General features: G+C 42.9%; 1 protein-coding gene across 1 annotated transcript in view; it reads right to left on the bottom strand.

Annotated features, from left to right (window-relative positions):
* Window positions 1–22,709, bottom strand: part of LOC124717108 (G-protein coupled receptor moody-like) — a 336,472-nt gene that overhangs the window by 220,668 nt on the left and 93,095 nt on the right. Inside the window, exon 2 of the mRNA XM_047243820.1 lies at window positions 20,747–20,794. The gene's annotated coding sequence lies outside the window, so the exon portion shown is untranslated. The remainder of the gene's footprint in view (window positions 1–20,746; window positions 20,795–22,709) is intronic.

Below are 22,709 nucleotides of genomic sequence, written 5' to 3'. Positions count from 1 at the left end.
AAATACAGTTTCATAAGTGTGAAGTTATCCAGCTGTGTAATTAAGTAAACATCTGTCACTGACGTAGAAAAAAAATGTTTATCTCTCAGTTAAATGATCAGATAGCTGTGTAATTTGTGTGTTAGAGAAATATGGTACCGATGTGTAAAGTTGTATAAGCAAATACCATATTAGCTAGGGTTCCTTGTGGTTGCCACACACATGGTACACAAAGTAAGCGTGTACCCCCCTGAGGATAAATGTAATTATGCCCTCAGGTGTTACAAATTACAGCAATGGAATGAAATGTATCACGGAAAACTTTCTTTGTAATTAAAAAATCTTTAAAAATAAATGTTTCAAGTACAAAATTAATCACTCAAATACGTGTACTGTAGCGCTAAATGTGCGTCTTGTTGCAACATAATCTGTGTGGAAGTGTCGTAGTTATCGTCCTCCGAAAGCTAAGTTCTGCAGAAGTCAATGTACTTACCTCATAATACACAAAAGTGAAATGCTTTGCGTATAGATATCGTAGTTATTACGCTTATTGTTGTAATGAAGAAAGTACTGTACAGTAACGTATTATCGTGCTACGGAAAAGGCAGTCTCATTGTAGCTATACCACAAAAGTTACTACTAAAACATGTTTTTCTTCCTAGAAGAATTCAGAAAGCTGTGCAGATATAAAACAGATACACTGCAAAAGCAACATTGTACATTGTCACTCATTAGTAGCGTCGTGATAAAAATCGTGTAGCTATCACATAAACTAACCACTGTGTCGTCTGGTATCTCACAGAAAGTACTTTAAACCCAGAATGTATTTTCAAGTAAACCAAAATGTTGCATTAAAATCTCATTAGCAGTACCAGTATGTGTCCTAAGTATGTAACCCTGATAGTCGTTACGTAATCGTGCAACTAACAAGCAAGAATGTACAAATACAACACTGTGTCGTCTGTTCACTATAACAATGCATTCGTAATTTCTGTTTTAAAAATGTTCCCTAGGTTCTAGACTGGATATTTAACTTCAAACATTGTTGCATGTTAACAGTTTCTTAAGTCTGACAAAGCATACTAAAAATGTGAAGTGAAAAGTTATATGACAAAGACAAAGTTAAAAAGCAGATTATCTTTCAATAAATGGTTTTACATGTGAAAAGTGGTGTAAACCTTTACTCTTCCTAGTACGCAGAGTTTCAACTTCAACGCAATTATCAAGTTGTATACGTCGGTAAGGAATGCTAAAATTTGCTCAAGGTTAGCGTCTATGTTATTTTTCCCTGCGCCAGCAGGCGCAGGTGGCTGCCTGCGGTGCGAGTCATTGTCTGTTTCTTTGTTGGCGCGCGTCGTTACTGGGATTAGGAGACCTAACTTCTACAAATTCACCTCCTCGAGAGGGCCCTGCCCTGTTTAAATCCCGCCAGTTCTGATGCAATTCAGGTCTGTCGTTTTGTCGGTAGTTTACATAGTTTCTTGTTTGTCGGTCATGTGATGGAGAATTTCTCCCTGAATCGTAACTGCGCGCTGGACCGTTGCGTCTAAAGTTATTCTGTCTCCCATGATAATAATTGTTTTGGTTCCCATATTGTCTGTTTCTCTGATTGTCTCTGTGATAGTCATTACCACGGAGAGGTGATCTTTCCCTGTAATTATTACTACTCTGCCAACGGTTGTCATACGGGTGGTGTCTGTTTTGGTCACGATATGTGTTGTGAGAATAGCCTTGTCGTGTCCAGTTATTATTTCTTTCATCGTGGAATTGTGACAGATGTGACCTGTAATTATTGTGCTCCTGTTTCCGCGTTCCCCGATTGTCAGTGTCAATTTCCAATTCTTGTAACAGACCCTGAAATGCTTCAATGTCATCTTTGCAACGTCCTGCTAAAATAATATGTCGTAAATGTTCAGGCAATTTGAGTAAGCAAATGCGGATGAGTTCTGAGGGGCTGTATGGGTTTGAAAGATATTGATTCTTATGCAACATGTCTTCAAAATATTTGACAAGACTGGAAAATTCAGATTGTTCAAAGTGTTTCATCATCATGATGCTATGTTTTACACGGTCTTGTGTAGCTTGAGACCAATATACTGAGAGGAAGGCATGGTAAAACTCTCCTTCACTGTGGCAATCGTGAATTACCGATCGCATTCTTACAGCTGGTTCATTCTCTAAGTAGCCACACATAAATTCTAATCTGTGTTCCAACGACCAGTTGGGAGGAAAACAATGAGAGAATTGATGGAGCCATGCTTGTGGATGAATGTCGTTGCCAGAATTCTTAAATGTTTTGAATTTACGTGTAGTAATGAACAGCTTATAGTCAAAATCATCATGTCGGCGAGTCGCATATCGGTCATTGTTAGGTCGTGTCGGCCGTTCCATCTCAAAATTCGGTGCACATTCCCAATTTCTTTCATTACTTCCGAAATGCCCTGTGTTATTATTTTGCAGCTTTTCCGTGTTTCTAAGTCCCTCTTCCCGTGTTGGAGCGCGAGTGTCCTCTGAAATACGTAATTCTTGTATTACCTGTGTCAGCTGATCTTGTACTTCCCGGATTTCTCTTTGGTGTTGTGTATTAATTCGATTCTGATTTTGTTTGAATTTCCTAATTTGTTCATACTCTTCTGTGTCAGTGAAGGCTACAGGTGTTGTGTCATTCAGATCATCATCTACCTTTGTAGATAAGTTAGTGAACTGATCTGAAAGTTCGGCTACTTTATCCGATAGTGTACTTATTTCCTCAGTGTGTTTTTCTGAACCAAGTTTCAGAGTGTCCATTTGTGTTGAAATCGTATCTACTGTGTCTTTTAAGTTTTCTTGACTTTTTGCAAGTTGCGTAACCGAATCGGTAGATGCAACTGCGTCAATTTTAGCTTGCAATGTGTTGTCATTTTCATGCACAATAGTTTGCAGTTCTTTTATGGCTGCTTCGTGATTCTGTAATGCATTTTCATGACGCGAAAAAATGGGTTGAAAATGCTCACAAATTTGAGTTTTTACGTCATTACAGACTTTTTGACATTTCGATTCAATGTTATGTAACTCAGCAGTTAAATCCTCACGTGTTTGTTCGAGAGTTTGTTCCAATGAGTCTAACTTTTTGAGATTTTGTTCCACTGTGTCTAACTGTTGCTGTGTTTGTCTCTGGTGTTGTTCCATTGTGTCTAACTTTTTAAGATTTTGTTCCACTGTGTCTAACTTTTGAAGCTTTTGCTGTGTCTGTCCCATTTGTTGTATTAATTGTAATAACAATGCATTAGTGTCTGGAATCTGTTCCTCTACTCTTTTCGGCAGTGCATTTGCACCGGCAACATTCACATTTTGACAAGCTGAAAATGTGTCTTGACTTATTTGAGAAAACGGTGAGGATCCAAAACCTGAATCTACAGTATTTGCGAGATCGTGTCGTGTCATTTCGGCTTCCTGAGGCGAGCTATTGCCGACCGGTCGATCGATAATGCTTCCCTCTTCACTAATTGTTTCACTGTCCACGCCATTGTTTGACGCCCGCTCCATTTCCCTGTGCACAGTTACCAAATTACTACTTTGAACATTAGTAAATTCATTACTCGGCGGCGCTGATAAGCTACGCTCGTCATCACTATTATTTCTCAGTTTAGTTTGGAGCCTAGTGTTACGTTTTTCACACGCCATTATTGTCACAGTATTTCACACGACAACACAGAAAAACACAATTTGAAGATCAAAAATAAGAGAACACATTAACATAGCACTGAAAATAATATCTAGTTAATTGCAAGCGCAGCTGCGAAATACTTGGTGCAAATCTACATGCATGCCACAACTGTTTTACTATACAACAATGAAAGACTGCAACTACAAAGGAAATTCTCTCTACAATTACGCGCTAGCAATAAACAAAAGCTACACTAAATACACAAACTACAAGAAAAAATCAGAAGATTCCAGTGAGGTATCCTAGGCTAAGGGTCGACATATGAAACGTCCCCTTAATACGATTATACAGGACTGTCCTTAAACTGACATACAATATTTTTAGCGCAACGCAATCTGACTTTCAAAATTCCCTACAAAAGAATGGCCTTGACTAACATTAAACTATACCTTTCACAAATCACTTACCTCACAAAAATCTTCGCTGCTCAAGCTACTGCAATACAGCGAGCGCCACTACTGCCAGCTAAATAAAAGATTCAAACTATGGAAGGCACTAACTACTGATAGGGATAGTTAGCAAATGAAAGATATTAATAGAGAACGAACAATGTATTTACCTTGACATCATCACAAGTCATAATATATATATCAGTTCATGACAAATTACAAACCTCCGCCATCTCTCTCCCCACATCCACCACTGCTGGCGGCTCACCTCCAACTGCTCAACGCTACGCGCTGTTCACAGCCAGCTGCCGCTGCCCAACACTACAATGGCAGACAACAATGCAAACTAGCCACAGACTGCACACAGCACAGCCAGTGATTTTCATATTGAGCGCTACGTAACGTTGCCAATAAGAAAACATAAACAGCCTACTTACAACACCGCACAATAAGTGTGGCAGCCAACACAGTGAACAACGCTTAATCGCTAGGACTCGATATAGCGTCGCGCTCCGATTCGCTCTCGACAGAGGTGCTCTCCAGTGAAGTACTGAGGAGAGACTTGTTCCTCGCTCCAAGAGCGACAATGGAACGGCGCCTCTCCACGCCAGACGTGAAGGGGTATATCTTCCATTACTCCTGCAGCTCAAGGCGTCAGAAACATCGTCTGCCATCAGTATTGCTCTTCTAAAACGGGAGAATGACGTTTCGTTTAAGGCGACCAATCCGGAAACCTGTAGCTTTGGCGTTTGGCTTTTGATGTCTCACTGTGAAAATCTCTGAAACTGCATGCTATGTGTAAAGAATGCGTAGGCTGGCCGCTCCCACACAATATAGCGGAATTTGCTTTTAAGCCAAACACAGGATCGTTCCCCCTTTTCACTCGGGCCCACGTTGTCCGCTACACGGGCGGTCACCGGCCGACATGGGCTGGGTCGTCCTCTAAAGGGACCGGCGTCCCGCTGTGCAGCCTCTCTCCTGAACTAAAAGCCTCTGTGACCGTCGTGTCTGGCATTTATGTGTGCACGCCAGCCTAAAGTATTTCAACCACGGTGCGCTCACTTGTCAATTGCATATCGTTTACATGAATTTATACAACATTGGCTTTATCTTATCGAGTTTGCGTTCGAATGAAGTGTCTTTATGTGCGGAATATGATTGTGAGGGCGGAACATGTAAGACGTCGTGGTCTCCTGACCTTCATTGCTTACAAGTGGAATACGGGATATGTGTGTGTGTCTCGGTTTTACTACGTGGGTGGCGACTCCGCAGTGTGGCTGCGGCTGAACAACAAAGTAGTTGTGTAGCGGCCACCTCACCAGGGAGGCAGACGTGTCACTCCAGACTGAGACCCCTGGCGCTTTGCGTTGCTCCCCCTGAGCAGGCGCCGAACCACGGACTACAGCACCTGTCACCGCGCAAGTGTGTCTGCGGGCCGACTTTGAACGTGACAGCTCAAGTCTACCTTTTCAACCGATCCACCAAAGTGGAACTGTTTTACAATTTTATCTGCAGAAAACTGAAAATTATGAGAACCTACTCATCGGGTGGTCGCTGGCCGGAGTGGCCGAGCGGTTCGAGGCGCTACAGTCGGGAACCGCGCGACCGCTATGGTCACAGGTCCGAATCCTGCCTCAGGCATGGATGTGTATGATGTCCCTAGGTTAGTTAGGTTTAAGTAGATCTAAGTTCTAGGGGACTGATGACCTCAGAAGTTAAGTCCCATAGTGCTCAGAGCCATTTAGACCAATCATCGGTTGGTCATTTATCTTGGGAGTATGCTAGTCGGTTCGAATCTCCGGAAAAATTACGTTTAATGGAGAAATTTGCCTACCAAATTTATCAACTCATTAACTACGTATGAGGTTAACTCGTGATTACAGACAGTTTGATTCCACATTTCTCTCACAGTCCCAATCTCTACTTCGATCTTAAATTAAATAATTTTTTATGGCTAAGGTCACGATCAAGAATTTTTTATTGACTGGTTTCGACCGGGAAGATTGTCATGTTCAGAGTTAGTTACGTGATGTGGAACGTGTCAAGTGAATAAGAAATGCATACACGGATCAAGCTTTTTTTTTTGCTTAAAATTTTTATTACCTACCTCGTTCCGTTAAATGGCACAAACTGCGTATATTATAGCTATAGATTTACTTGTTCCTTTTCAATAATTCATCTGTGGCATGGGAAGAGTTGTCAAGGAGATATGATTTCAGTTTCTTTTTGAAACTGTTACTGCTGTCTGTCAGAGATTTTATTTCATCCGGTAATTTATCGAAAAGTTTTACAGCAGCATATTTTAACACCTTTCTGTGCTACAGATTTGAATAAAGAAGGCCGCTGCGACTGTCGGAATTCTTTAGTGCAGAACACGACCGTTTTCTCAAAATAAATTTGCATCCTTAGGTACTTCACTGTACACAAAGGAATGAAACAACTTATCAGAAATTTAGCCATGCCGCGAACCACTTAGGTAAAAGTGATAAGGTCCGTGTCTACTTACAGTCAAAAATTAAAGGCTCTATTTAAACCGAGTGAAGCCATTCCCAACATTTACCGGTCTCGTTCTCCAATAAAGAATTATAACAGTTACAGCGGTGTTGTTTATTCAAATCGTGGAATATTTGGGCTGTTGGTGCCCCACATATAAATTAGCGTCATCTTTACAGCTTCAAAAACGTTTTTTGGTTGCACATCATGTTCCATGGTGCGTTTGTTGCTCACATCATGTTAACATTTTAGAAGAGAGTGTATTGCACATTCCACTCAGATGCAATATACTCATTGGGGCCTTTGAGGGTGGATGCGCGCACGATTGTGTGTGTGTGTGTGTGTGTGTGTGTGTGTGTGTGTGTGTGTGTGTGTGTGCTAGAATAGTCTCCTACTCACAAGCAGTGCAAGGAATGAAATGAACGTCCTGTCCGGGAGGTAAAATGGCACAGGATGGACGAGACACGTAAGATGTAAGCAGAGTGGCGTCGGCGGAGGACGATCTCCATAGTGAAAGAAATCTGCAGGTGTGAGACGTGATGTTGGTATCGAAATCAGGAAGAATTTATTGAAAGTGGAAAGCGTGGATCATCGGAAACGCGGAGACGGGGAAACGGCAGTCGAACAAAATTCCGAGGTGAGGACAGTTTCGCCTTTTTTTAAAAATTGATTTCACTGTCGGTTTGAGGCGTTTTGAACACCACAATTCCACCTACATGTGAAGGTCCGCTGTTGTTGTCGGGAGGGAGCAAATGAATGCGAACGCGACGGTGAATGCATTCGAGGACGGTGCTCATTTTAAATAAAACGTGAGGGAGAGAGGGGGGAGGGGGCAGAGTGTGTGAACGCGTAGCTGACAGACGAACGCGCAAATCGATGGTGCGTAACGCACCGCTTTCATCGTGTCCCACCACGCACATACCTTTCTGGATGGATTAGCCATTCTGCTGGGCAAACCGCAGCGCATTCTGTGTGGACGCGGGGCGGATCGGAGCTTGTGTGTGTGTGTGTGTGTGTGTGTGTGTGTGTGTGTGTGAGAGAGAGAGAGAGAGAGAGAGAGAGAGAGGGAGGGAGGGAGAAAGTGGGGTGAATCCCCCACCTACGCGAACAGTCGAATGCCTACAACTCGGGGAATACCCGACCACGTCGCTTCTATAATAATTCGCCCTTCAGTTCTGTTGATTCCAGACCACCGCCCAAACGCATCACAGGGATTCGAGCGCTGCTATTCATTTCCGTCGGCGCGGACTAAGACTGCAGAGAGACTAATCCTGTTAGCATTCATGTGGCCCACTGTGTGTCGCCAGCTCATTCAGAAATGCGGCAAAAGCGCTCTCCCTTCTGTCTTTCCACTCTGTTTTTTGTTTTTGCAAAACTTAATTCACTTCACAGTGTGCGTCTCTACTTCTGTGAAGGTCGAACCCTAATGAGTGGGTGCACGTGAATTACTGTTCGTTCTTTCAGTGCACTGCTTATACGAAGTTCAAATCTGATTTCAAATATGAAATGATCTTGACGTGGAGATAGGTGCTGTGCAATGACCCCATTGTGACAAACCAGTGTGCGAGTAATCATCATTGGGTGAAGAGGAGGAGACAAAAGCTGGAAAATTGTGAACAGCTGTTGTCAGCTTGTGGATGTCAGTTTTGTTATCTGGTGACGGAAACAGTACAGTAATAAACAAATGTCACCAGAAGAAAACCCAGCTAGCTGTCCACTATTACACGTGAAATTATGCAACCATGGGCTGACAGAAGAATACATCAATATATATATAGACTCATCAAAAGTATCCGAACATCCCTGTATAATGCGAAATTGACCACTGGATGGCACTAGAGGCGGACCAGCTACTATAAAGGGGCGTGCGGACTCTTGTATTGACAGTAGAGCAGCAGTGACAGCAGGACTGGTCGGTCATCCGGACGTGGACTAACCACTGGATGTCGCCTGAGAACCTCGTCAGGGACATTCCAACCCTTTTGAAGCAACCAACTGTGCGTGGATGGAGTGGGATGTGAAAGCACCTAGTCACAACGACAGCTAAATAAAGACTGGCAGACCTCACGTTCATATTAAATTCTCTGAATAACCGAACATTATCAATTGGGATATTTTGTGATCTCTCAAAGGCTTTTAACTGTGTGAATCGTGAAATTCTTCTAGATAACCTTAAGTATTGTGGTATGAGTGGGGCAGTGCGCAAATGGTTTAATTCATATATAACTGGAAGAATGCGGAAGTTTGATATTAACGGTACACATAGTCTGCAAACGTCAACACAGCCCTCTAACAGGGAGGTATCAAGGGTGGTGTCCCACAGGGTTCAGTGTTTGGTCTCTTATTATTATTATTAATATATATTAATGACTTGCTACTCTGTATTTATGAAGATGTAAAGCTAGTTCTTTTTGCTGACGATACAAGCTTAGAACCCACACTCAACAAACAGGAATCAGCTGAGGAAATTGTAAATAATGTCTTTCAGAAAATTATTAAGTGGTTCTCTGCAAATTGACTCTCAGTAAATTTTGAGAAAACACGGCTTATACACTTCTGTACAGTAAATGGCATAACATCATTGATAAATACAGACTATGAACAGAAGTCTGTTGCTAAGGTACAATTTTCAAAATTTCTGAGTGTCTGCATTGATGAGAAATTGCATTGGGCGAAACGCATTGATGATCTGCTGAAACAGTTAGCCATCTACCTATGCTATTAGGGTTACTGCAAATTTGGTAATAAACATAACAGTAAATTAGCCTACTATGCCTATTATCAATCACTGCTTTCATATGGCATCATATTTTTGGATAATTCATCATTAACAGAAAAAGTATCCATTGCACAAAAGCGTGTAATCAGAATAACAGCTGGAGCCCCCCCCCCCCCCCCAAGACTACCTCGCGGACACTTATTTAAGGAACGCGGGATATTCACAGTACCTTTGCAATGGATACGTTCACTTCTGAAATTTGTTATTAATAACCCATCCCAATGCAAAAATAATAGCGTAGTGCTTAGCTACAACAGTACAAGAAAGGTTTACCTTCACTATTCTGGGTTAAATCTGACTTTGGCGAAGAAAGGGGTGAATTGTGCTGCCACAAAAATATTTGCTCATTTGTCAAATAGCATTAAAAGTCTGACGGATAGCCAAGCAACATTTAAAAACAAATTAATAGAATTTCTGAATGACAACTTCTACTTAATGGACGGATTTTTAGATATGAAGAAGCAACTGAAAAAAATTAAATTAAATTAAAAAATTGAAAAAATCATATTGTGTAAAGAAAACTCGTGTTAAACTGACACGTTCCACATCATTACGAAATGTCGTATTCATGGTCTGTGGAACAAGTATTATTAATGTAATGACGGACAGGGACAGTCCAGCAATGCAGAGAATGGATTGTAAAAAGTCGCATGGAATCGGCAGAACGAAACACTCATGAGTTCCAAAGCGCTACCGGCAGTCAACCTTTTTTATTAGCTGTTCTGTTTGTTTGAATGTCAAATTCTTTATTAATTACTGTCATAATTGTGCTTAGTTGTCAAAGTAAATGAAGGTGTGAATGTCAAATAATGTTTTCTGTAAATTTTTTTTCAATACATTGAAGTAACTAATCTCGTGATGAATGTTCGAGAACGGCGAGTATGTTAGTCACTCGTACCGGGAATTTGTAATAAACTGTTTCGTCAGTTTATGGTACTGGGGAAATGAGATTATGATTTCGGTTGATTTTATATTTGTCGGTTTTCAAACCTCATTTATGTTAATTTACTGTTCTGATTAAGTGAAAAATTTTGATTTGCTCTCTGTAAAGCCTCGCGGGATTGATCGGGTTCTATGCTCCTTTCCGATTGGCTGAGGTGCTCCTCTGCCAGTCAGAAATTAGCACATTCGCGCGTATTTTGGGTACTGGAAGCTTCTTTTGCAAAGAGAGATCAGTACAGTCGGGGCCTGGATGTCATAGTGATCAGCCCTATTGATAGGTGTTCATACTGTGATCTTTAGGTACCAAACTGTTTGAGAAGTACCGTAAAGTGTGGAAGAGAGTTCAATTTGGTGCACGTTGTGAAATTCAGAACTCTTGGTGACATTTTAAATAACTAAATCCCACGTGGCGTGTTGCTTACCCTCGAACGTGAACATTTTTGTTACGTGAGGCTGATCAGAGCAATGTTTGAGCGCGCTATTCTAAAAGAAACACTCCGTTTCTAAAATGTCTGTGAAGGATAATTAATAGTTAACCATAAACTGGCTACCGTTATGAATAATGTGTCCTTGTGGGCTTTTCAGACTTTTTACAACTTAGAGTAAAGCTTGGCAGTAACTGGTGTATGCAAGCTTACCGTAATAGAGTGAAATTTTACGCACATGAATACTTTCATTTAACTGTTACTAACCTTCCACCGACAAAACAACTCGTGGTTACTAGGTGTACAGATGTTTTTCTATGGCTTTTTCCGGCTGAGAACTGCATACCAGTAACTTCAAGGATTCGTGCTTGTGAGAAGCGATTCCCTACAAGGTGAGTGGAACATCATACGCAGCAGAATCGCACCGCGACGCTGTATGGCGAACGCTTGGAGAATATTATTCGCGATCGTGTGTAGGGCCGACAGTGATGTTACAGAAAGGGGTGTTTCCTGTGGTAAGAGTGTGGTCCCCTTAAATGGGCCGAAGAAAACACTAAATGCAGAAGGATACAAACACATTTTGCAGCACCGTGTACTGTGTGCAATAGAGGAATAGTTTGGGCGCAGTGACTGCATGAGCACGACAACGCACACCACCATGAGGCAGCATCTGTGAGACGATGGCTGGTGGACAGAAGCACTCCTAAAATGGACCAGCCTGCCCAGGGTCCAAACCTGAACCCAATGGAACAAGACTGGGATGAGTTAGAACGTCGACTGCACCCAAGACACCAGCTTCGAACATCACTGCATTATTGTTTGGAATCATGTGTGCTTCCAAGTTATACATAGATGTGTATAAGAGTGCTCGTGCTAGTGGAACAATACGGCAGGATGAAGGTTTTACAATAACAATGCGAGAACAACATTTTTTGTAGGTACCGCTTTATTGTTTTTCAAAATATTCTCATTTGAAAAAAAAAAGGAGTTGGAAGAATTTGACAGCTTCTTGACATGTTGAAGATAGCTGTCTGCGCATTGCAATGTGGTTTGGTTTATAAAACTGCAAGGCAAGCCTATCAGGTGTTGCAATAACATTAGGACGCCCTCCAAATTTGGGGAAATTTGTGACTGTTAAATAAGACACGAATCACTATTTAGTTGCATTATTCCAGCAAAATTATTGAAAAAAAAACAAATGAAAAATAGTGGTAACGCAAGTTAATAAGGCCTTCGCATATCTGACATAGGGGTCGGGGAGCAATATGCTAATAATAGTGCAAGTGAATGAATTGTAATTGCAAAGTGCCCAGTGACTGTGGTGGAGTTACGGGAAAACACAGTGCTATAGAAGGGAATACGCCACACTTGCGAGTGGAGTTAAAGCAGAGTGTTCACTGACGTTAGTCGTCAGACAGAAGCTTGAGCTAACTCGAATAGCTATAAAGCAGCTTTATTGTCCCTACATAACGTCTCGCAGTTGTGGCTCGATTTCACCATAGAATTGCAACTGGAGACTGGAGTGCCTGCAGAAGCAATCACTGGCAGACCCAACGACCGCCGCCAGTGGCTAAGTGTAGATAAGCTCGAAATTTTTCTAGCTCCCCAAAATGAATTTTTAGATATGAAGTAGTAACTGTAAAATAATTATTTTGTCTAAAGAAAACTTACGTTAAAGTGACACGTTTCACATCACTACGAAATGTCGTATTAATGATCTATGGAACAAGGATTAATGTATATATGTATTTATGTATGTATACATCAGCTCAGGTGGCACAGTAGACTGACAGAGTTGATGGCAGCTGTCAGTGTGGAAATGTGGCGGCGGCGGTTCGCGAAGGTCGAGTGATCTCTGATCCAATGGTAACTAAAACGAAACCTCACTCTGCCGAGTTGTCTTGTGACAGCCAGAGCGAGAGCACCAGCAGCAGCGAGTACTGTTTGTATAAAGCGTTTATTTTGCATTTTGTTTACGACCTTCCACTAAGGAAGGGATTCTATTTGTGTTTATCTGCTCTGCATAGTAACTAACAGTTCTTGATAAAACTTTACGTAGTTTTCGTGTTAGATTTCTTAGTGTTTTCTTGATCGTTTAGAACAGAAAGCGCCCTAAAACCGTCTTTTGTTTGTTTCGCGGCCGTTAGCCACTAGTCACTTGAATCAGCAGTTGTCTTGTGACAGCCAGAGCGAGAGCACCAGCAGCAGCGAGTACTGTTTGTATAAAGCGTTTTTGTACTTATTTGCTGCGCTTAGCTTTTAAATAGTTTTTCTGGGAAAACCTAGCGTAGTTTTCGCGTCTCGTATTTCAGTGAGTGTTTCTTGATTATCAGAGTAGCTCATCAGAAGATTATCTCGGGAATTTGTCACCGTATAGAGTAGGGTAAACATAGTCATGTGTAGGGACTGTGGTTGTTGTGAGCGGACGCAAGGAGAATTGGCCACTCTTCGGGGGCAGGTGGAGGCTTTGTCTGTTAGGCTCATCGAGCTCGAGGCGCAGGCTTCGGCTCGTAGTGGCGTTGGGGCAACTGTGGTGAGACCTATGCCTGCTTCGGTGGCCTTGGAATCACATGGAACCCCTGATGTCGCTGCGTCTTCCGGCAGTGAGCATCTTACCGGTCAGCCATCACTCCAGGGTGAATGGCGGACAGTGGTGGGCTCGCGCGTGCCTGGCCGAAAGGCAAAGGTGGGAGGATCTGGCCGCGTGGCAGCTGCCTTACCCCTTTCCAACAGGTACGGGGTGCTTCCTAGTGGTGATGACATCGTTTCCGAGCCACCACAGGATGCCTCGCCTGTTGGGCCAGTGGCCGATTCTCCGGCAAGGTCCCGACAGTCACAGAGGGCGGGCCTATTAGTTATAGGGAGCTCCAACGTTAGGCGGGTTATGGAGCCCCTCAGGAAAATAGCGGGTAGGTCGGGGAAGAATGCCAGTGTGCACTCGGTGTGCTTGCCGGGGGGTCTCGTCCGTAATGTGGAGGAGGCCCTTCCGGCAGCTATTGAACGTACTGGGTGTGACCGGCTGCAGATGGTAGCACATGTCGGAACGAATGACGCCTGCCGCTTGGGTTCTGAGGCCATCCTTGGTTCCTTCCGGCGGCTGGCTGATTTGGTGAAGACAACCAGCATCGCACGCGGAGTGCAAGCTGAGCTTAATATCTGCAGCATAGTACCCAGAGTCGATCGCGGTCCTCTGGTTTGGAGCCGTGTGGAGGGTCTAAACCAGAGGCTCAGACGACTCTGCGACTATAATGGTTGCAAATTCATCGACCTCCGTTATTGGGTGGAGAACTGTAGGGCCCCCCTAGACAGGTCAGGCGTGCACTACACACCGGAAGCAGCTACTAGGGTAGCAGAGTACGTGTGGCGTGCACACGGGGGTTTTTTAGGTTAGAGGGACCCCCCCTTGGGCGAAACGATAAAATACCTGACGGCTTACCAGAGAGGACATTATCAACGTTGATAAAGAACGTCCGTCCTCAGAGACCAAAAACAGGAAAAGTTAACGTAATATTGGTAAACTGCAGGAGTATCCAGGGCAAGGTTCCTGAATTAGTATCTCTTATTGAAGGAAATAGTGCGCATATAGTATTAGGAACGGAAAGTTGGTTAAAACCGGAAGTGAACAGTAACGAAATCCTAGACACAGAATGGAATATATACCGCAAGGATAGGATAAACGCCAATGGTGGAGGAGTATTTATAGCAGTAAAGAATTCAATAATATCCAGTGAAGTTATTAGCGAATGCAAATGTGAAATAATCTGGGTTAAGTTAAGTATCAAAGGTGGGTCAGATATGATAGTCGGATGCTTCTATAGACCACCCGCATCAGCAACCGTAGTAGTTGAGCGCCTCAGAGAGAACCTGCAGAACGTCGTGAAGAAGTTTCGTGATCATACTATTGTAATAGGGGGAGACTTCAATCTACCAGGTATAGAATGGGATAGTCACACAATCAGAACTGGAGCCAGGGACAGAGACTCTTGTGACACTATCCTGACTGCCTTGTCCGAGAATTACTTCGAGCAGATAGTTAGAGAACCAACTCGTGAAGCTAACGTTTTAGACCTCATAGCAACAAATAGACCGGAACTTTTCGACTCCGTGAATGTAGAAGAGGGTATCAGTGATCATAAGTCAGTGGTTGCATCAATGACTACAAGTGTAATAAGAAATGCCAAGAAAGGAAGGAAAATATATTTGCTTAACAAGAGTGATAGGGCACAAATCGCAGAATATCTGAGTGACCACCATCAAACGTTCATTTCTGAGGAAGAGGATGTGGAACAAAAATGGAAAAAATTCAGAAACATCGTCCAGTACGCCTTAGATAAGTTCGTACCGACTAAGGTCCAAAGCGAGGGGAAAGATCCACCGTGGTATAACAATCATGTACGAAAGGTACTACGGAAACAAAGAAAGCTTCATCATAGGTTTAAGAGTAGTCGAATCATAGCTGATAAGGAAAAGCTGAACGAAGCGAAAAAGAGCGTAAAGAGAGCAATGAGAGAAGCATTCAACGAATTCGAACATAAAACATTGGCAAACAATCTAAACAAGAACCGTAAAAAGTTTTGGTCATATGTAAAATCGGTAAGCGGATCTAAATCCCCTATTCAGTCACTCGTTGACCACGATGGCACCGAAACAGAGGACGACCGAAGAAAGGCAGAAATACTGAATTCAGTGTTCCGAAACTGTTTCACTGCGGAAAATCGTAACACGGTCCCTGACTTCAGCCGTCGCACGGACGCCAAAATGGAAAATATTGAAATAAACGATATCGGAATTGAAAAACAACTGCTATCACTTAGTAGCGGAAAAGCATCCGGACCAGACGAGATACCCTTAAGATTCTACAGTGATTATGCTAAAGAACTTGCCCCCTTTCTATCAGCAATTTATCGTAGATCGCTGGAAGAACGTAAAGTACCTAGCGACTGGAAGAAAGCGCAGGTCGTTCCCATTTTCAAGAAGGGTCATAAATCAGATTCGAATAATTATAGGCCTATTTCGCTTACGTCAATCTGTTGTAGAATAATGGAACATGTTTTGTGTTCTCGTATTATGACGTTCTTAGATAATACAAATCTCCTTCATCATAACCAACATGGATTCCGCAAACAGAGATCATGTGAAACTCAGCTCGCCCTATTTGCCCAAGAAATTCACAGTGCCGTAGACACTGGCGAGCAGATTGATGCCGTATTCCTGGACTTCAGGAAGGCATTTGATACGGTTCCGCACTTACGTTTAGTGAAAAAAATACGAGCTTACGGAATATCGGACCAGGTTTGTGATTGGATTCAGGATTTCCTAGAAGAAAGAACACAACATGTCATTCTTAACGGTTCAAAATCTGCAGATGTAGAGGTAATTTCGGGAGTACCGCAGGGAAGCGTGATAGGACCTTTATTGTTTACAATATACATAAATGACTTAGTTGACAACATCGGTAGCTCCGTGAGGCTATTTGCAGATGACACGGTTGTCTACAAGAAAGTAGCAACATCAGAAGACTCGTACGTACTCCAGGAGGACCTGCAGAGGATTAATGCATGGTGCGACAGCTGGCAGCTTTCCCTAAACGTAGATAAATGTAATATAATGCGCATACATAGGGGCAGAAATCCATTCCAGTACGATTATGCCATAGGTGGTAAATCATTGGAAGCGGTAACGACCGTAAAATACTTAGGAGTTACTATCCGGAGCGATCTGAAGTGGAATGATCACATAAAACAAATAGTGGGAAAAGCAGGCGCCAGGTTGAGATTCATAGGAAGAATTCTAAGAAAATGTGACTCATCGACGAAAGAAGTAGCTTACAAAACGCTTGTTCGTCCGATTCTTGAGTATTGCTCATCAGTATGGGACCCTTACCAGGTTGGATTAATAGAAGAGATAGACATGATCCAGCGAAAAGCAGCGCGATTCGTCATGGGGACATTTAGTCAGCGCGAGAGCGTTACGGAGATGCTGAACAAGCTCCAGTGGCGGACACTTCAAGAAAGGGGTTACGCAATACGGAGAGGTTTATTATCGAAATTACGAGAGAGCACATTCCGGGAAGAGATGGGCAACATATTACTACCGCCCACATATATCTCGCGTAATGATCACAACGAAAAGATCCGAGAAATTAGAGCAAATACGGAGACTTACAAGCAGTCGTTCTTCCCACGCACAATTCGTGAATGGAACAGGGAAGGGGGGATCAGATAGTGGTACAATAAGTACCCTCCGCCACACACCGTAAGGTGGCTCGCGGAGTATAGATGTAGATGTAGATTTTGCATCTCTTACTAAATTCAGGTTGGCGGGGCCTGGTTTTCTGTTCGCCGAATGATAAGTGCTCCTTGGAAAACACTGCTCCTCCTCCTCGAACATGTTAATCAATAACTTTTTTTCCTACCATTTTCCGCAGAAAAAAATCGCTTCTCTCTCTCTCCTCCTCTCTGTGACCAGTTGAGGTGATCTTCCTCATCAATGTCCCACAGCCCCATTTCTCTCTCTAAACTGTAGTTCTCTTACACTAGCCAGTGCTGGCAGTTTTTACATTACGTAAACATTTTTTTCCGCAGAGTCTCATCTTTCCAAAGGACTTAAACTGCGGAACCCCAGTACGCCTTTGGATGTTTACCTTTGGCGTGTTGTGTTTTCTGGAGAAAGTCAGCTTTTTACATTTGAGTACGATAGTGCCTTCTGCAAAAAAATAAACCTTCTCACTCCACTCCCAGGTTATAAAATGTTTTGTCCAGGAGTTTGTGCCATTAGAGATACTATCTGTGTCCGTTCAGGATAAATCTGGACGTCCCAGGGTGGCACTACAAAAGCATGGCCGATGGTCGGTGGGCTGTTGACCCTCACCTCTGCCTCGACAGTGCTTCTGCGGACTGGCTCTGTGTGTGAGGCAGCTGACTCTTCTGTCCCCGGCAATGCACGTGCTTTTGCATCATTCAGAGCGCTTTCAGCGTTCTGTCACTTCTACAAGGCGTGCAAATTCGAATCAAGTCTACAAGAAGAGTCAGACTGCATTCGTCAGTTACTAACCATCACTGGTACTACTATTTATCATATTGCCCGGTCTCAACGAAATACTCCGATCAACTGGGTCTTTCATTATGAATATGCATACACCGTGTGACTATTACCCTAGAAACGGTCCCATAACAATATCTTTTATTTGACAAAAAAGAAAGGAAGAGGCATCTGGCTATAAATCAGGAGGTGAATACAGAAACGAGACAGTATTCGACGCACTCTATTTTGAGGTTGTAGCATGTATTCATGTTCCTGACATCTGATGGTCTTACGGTGAACTAGCTTTATGAGTGCTGCACCCGTACAATCTGCGTATGAACAATTGCGAAAAGCTGTCTCAGCGATTTCCCTTATATTCTTCCATAAGGTCACAAAGTACAATTTCTTTTTTCTTTTTTTTCCCATAGGAACGCTCTCTGGCTACGCTGACGTCAATTTCTTCATAAAAGCGCGAAGTTCTTGAAGGAATGCTCCACCACCACCTTACATTCTATGGTTACAGTATTCCAGTCTCTAAAATGGATGCTGAGGATTTCAAGAATATTTCCGACCTCACTACCAAACCAAAACTCGATGTTTGTGGCAACAATGTTCATTTCTGAAAATTTTACAGTGATTAAGTTTTCAGCAGGTTGTCATGAGCTGTTTAAAGTAACATATTCTTCGTTGGAGTCTTCAAGGCACATCGAGGTAAATCGCAATTTGTCATTTCCCCACCGTCTGTAGAGGCCTTGCAAAATGTAGTGCCCAAATACTTAGGTGGAAGGCAAATATCAACCTTCAAACAGAAAGGCTTAACAAAACGACTAAATCAGACTTGAAACACGTAGACGTAACACAACTAGTAGAATTCATGCCTCAATTGACCAGACACTTTTATCTGAACCTCAAGCCAGAGAACATGCTTCATGAAAATATATTAGGTCAGTGTAGTGCATTTACTATCTGTTCTTTATATTCTGATTCTAGTTTCACATTAATTACAAACTACACAACTGTCAAAAGACACTATTGCCACTAACCAATATATATGAAAATTTTGGGGATTAACATTAGTAATAATAATACTAAATATTAATTAAAATTTCATAATTTAAGAGGGGCACAAGTGTTTTTTATAGAATTATAGGATACTGAGCCTTGGTTAAGAAAACAAGTCAGACCTGTGAGACAGGTAGTTTGTCTATAATCTTGAGGTCCACATACATCTATTTTTCTCAAAACTTTGGGCCCTTATGGTTCTCCGTGCCTCGATCGCATGTTTCTCTTCGTGAAATAACCAACTGTTAGACGTGCCGTTTGAAAGTCGAAGAGAAGAACGATGCCTGTCTTGGATCGGTTCTTCTGATTTCATCGGAGACCTGCGTCGAAGTAACAGTTGGTGTACCATCTGCACTACGTGTGCGACACCTCTAGTACTCAAAGGTCGAACCTTTTCATGGGCCGTATGTTCCTGGGTGTTCGAAGACCTGGTTGCAATCAGGTCTTCAAAGGAAGCACTTGGGATGCGGTTTGGAATTCACCACCCAGGAACATATGGTCCAGTGTGTCAGTATCGTTTATATTTGATAGATGCGGTATGGCACCTGAAGATGGCATAATGGAATGCCGAAACTGGTGGTAAAAATAAAATAAAATAGCACCTCATCTTGACGGCTGTTGGCGAACATCATTGTTAAATATTCTACCATCGCCGTCCCATGTCCACAATGGATCAACAGACTTCACGGAAGTTCCTGCGCCATTTGAAATGAGCGTGTTTTTGAATTTCGGGTAAATTGTATGGAATCCATCGGTAACATACTTTTCGCAGCTAAATCTTGATGCAAAATCGCATGTACTGCAGCCTCAGATACGCCTAAGGATGGCTCTGTTTGGCGGAAGCATTCAGTCATGCTCTCGCGTCGATGTTCGGAAAAACAACCCATTTTGTTAGATATTCACTATATAAACGCTAACGGAAGCGGAACCGCAAACCAAATGTAAACAAACTTCTTTGAAGGTGACTGGTCAGCAAAAGTGGTAAAAAAGCAGCGTTCTTAATTTAGGAAGTTACAAAAAATCGTGAAAGTATATAAGGGAAACCTTCACGCTGAAATTGCATTTTTTTTTTACACAACAATGGATCTTTAATCGCTTACTGTAAACCAACTAGTGAATCAGTGTCTGGGCTCCTGTTGTTTAAAGAACAACAAATGACAATTTTTGAAACAAGTATGATGTCACGTCTCAGTAACACTGTCTAGTGATCGCTTGTAAAAATTTAAAAGGCAACAGTACGGAGATAAATCACACAATGGGAAACTCCATCTCCTTTCCCTTAGCGTTTCCCGTATTCTAGTACGGGGACCGCTTTTTTCACAATTTGGGAAAAGTTTCATTTTTCTGTGTGACTGTGTAGCCGGATTCACGTCGTGACGCCACAGGCGCCAAGGTAACCTAAGGCAGTGTAGTCGTGTATGTCGTCTACTGCGAATCGCGTAAACTTTGTGCTCTGTTGTTGTTGTTGTTGTTGTTGTTGATATCGTTGTTCTGATCTTCATTCCGAAGACTGCTTCGATGCAGCTCTCCACGGTAATCATGCAGTTGCAACTGTTTTGTGTGTCGTTTTCTCTGACACGGAAGTGGCCGGCGGCCTCAGCATCTGCCTACACGTGCTTGGGAAACCGCCGAAAAACTGCATTGGCACTGGTCAGTGTGCCAGCTCACCGCCGCTATTTCGCCGCGCCCAATCGATTCACGTCTGGCTTACCTCCCTGTCTCCCAAGCTAGCGCCGTGCGCGTTACACTATACCAACAGGTTACAGTGTGAACGCAATAAACAAGACGGTACCGTCGATAAATACAGCACAAATTTTCAGACCAATTCACGGAGAACGCATGAATAATTAGCACAAATAGAGGAGCAGTAAATGTTACAGCACCAGTCCAACGTTTGTAATATAGGGGTCAAAATATGTACAGTTGCAGACGAACGAGAAACACTTACCTTTACGTCGTAGAAAATCACCGTGCTGACTGACTCGTCAGCAGGAATCTGAAAAATAAAGAAAGATGCGTGTGAAAAATCACTCGGACAAGTCAGTCTGTCAGAGTCACAGTCTGAACCTAGACACTTGTTTCACGACCGGCCGCGCCGTATAGGCGCCCACCACACAGTTCACTATTCTCTTACACTCCTAAATGCTATGTATGTAAAAAAAAAAAAAAAAAAAACAAAAAAAAAATCGGGACTGGTAATGTGAAATGCGTTTATTATAATTATGACATTCTCTTTTGTTGTACACATGTTTTATTTTATTGCATAGTATGTCAACGTCTACTTTTTTTTACTATTACGTCACCTGATGAATGTCTGGACTGTAACGCGTGTAGTTAGTTAGCTTCTTGTTCTATAGATAATATTCACGATAAATGTTAAAAAAATGTCAACTGCGCTGAAATAGAACTCGCGCGCGCGCACACCCCCCCCCCCCCCCCCCATATATATATATATAGTGACAATTATTGAACTATACGAAAAAAACGTAAATTAGTTACAAACTACGGCGTGCACACACTTTATTCGACATGTAAACGACCATACAGATATCCGGATTAGGTCCTGACGTGTTCGATATGCCTGCCATCGTTGGCGATGATGTGGCACAGACGAACAGCGAAATTCTGCATGACTCACTGAAGTGTCGGAACATCGATGCTGTAGATGACCTCCTGGATAGAAGTTTTCTTCTACGACCTTTTCTTTCCGCGCTTCAAGATTTCCTAGTATTTTTTTTTTTTTTGGCGCCTCATCTTTATTACCATCTTTCTGCAATGCCTGCAGAGCTTGCTGTTACTCTGCCCACACCACTAAGAGACGGTGTCTGCACAACGCGCGCACACTGCACACGTGCTCCTCCATCACGCTATTACGTTGAATTTCATGTGGTGCTGAACATTAGCAGCTATTCCATAGAGAACGCAGCGCTGCCGTATTGGGCTGCCTGGCCTTTCTCATACCGAACGACTCCAGCAGTTCCCCAGCTGGGCGCCGCCTTCTTTTGGTATGTCCGCTGTCAAGAGAACTCACTACGCGCGGTGCACGGTTAGTAAGGAGCCGCGAAGCGTGTGTTGTAGCTGTTAGCCGTCCCGTCCACCTGATGTCGAGATCCCGTTGCGCGAGGCAGTTAGCGCTCGCTGAACCCTGTCTGTTAGCACCTCTCCGCTAGCAACACCAGCCGCCGTTCTTACCGAGAAACAAACGCACCACATGTACAGGTGTTCTACGTACGGCCGCCGCTTCCACCAGCAAAATTATTCCGATATTCTGCCGGTGTAAATTCATGTGATAAACTCGGAGAGCAGACATTTTCCTGTAACCTACTACAGCGTCTTCCGCAGGAACTACTGTCACCCTGTCCAGCCCTTCTGACAAAGAGGGAGTGTCTTAACAAACTACATTCTACTTTCCCGACAATGAGCGAGGTGGGGCAGTGGTTAGCACGCTGCACTCGTATTCGGGCGGACAACGGTTCAAACCCGCGTCCGGCCATCCTGATTTAGATTTCCCGTGATTTCCCTAAATCGCTTCAGGCAAATGCCGGGATGGTTCCTTTGAAAGGACACGGCCGATTTCCTTCCCTAATCCGATGAGACCAATGACCTCGTTGTTTCGTCCCCTCCCCAAACTCAAGCAATAAACCAACTCTTCTGACGGTAGATTCAAACTACACGCAGGTTTTCGAATCATACGATTTGCACAAACGCCGATCTGATTAATATTCAGAAAATAGACTAAATTAATCATCAGAAAATAGACTAAATTAATCATCACTTAAACTATATCAAACTAATTTTCTCCTAACCAGAGGACTTTTGTCTCGTAGACTCGCAGTAACTTTCTGAACCTCGATTCAAATACTGATAGGAATTTGCAATGTGGCGAACGCCCACAAAGGCTGTTGGAGCCG

The sequence above is a fragment of the Schistocerca piceifrons genome, chromosome 9, assembly GCF_021461385.2.
Source record: "Schistocerca piceifrons isolate TAMUIC-IGC-003096 chromosome 9, iqSchPice1.1, whole genome shotgun sequence".
In the NCBI taxonomy this organism is placed as follows: Eukaryota; Metazoa; Arthropoda; class Insecta; order Orthoptera; family Acrididae; genus Schistocerca; species Schistocerca piceifrons.
Note: the sequence above shows the minus strand (reverse complement) of the source record. Positions and strands in the feature narration are given on the sequence as shown.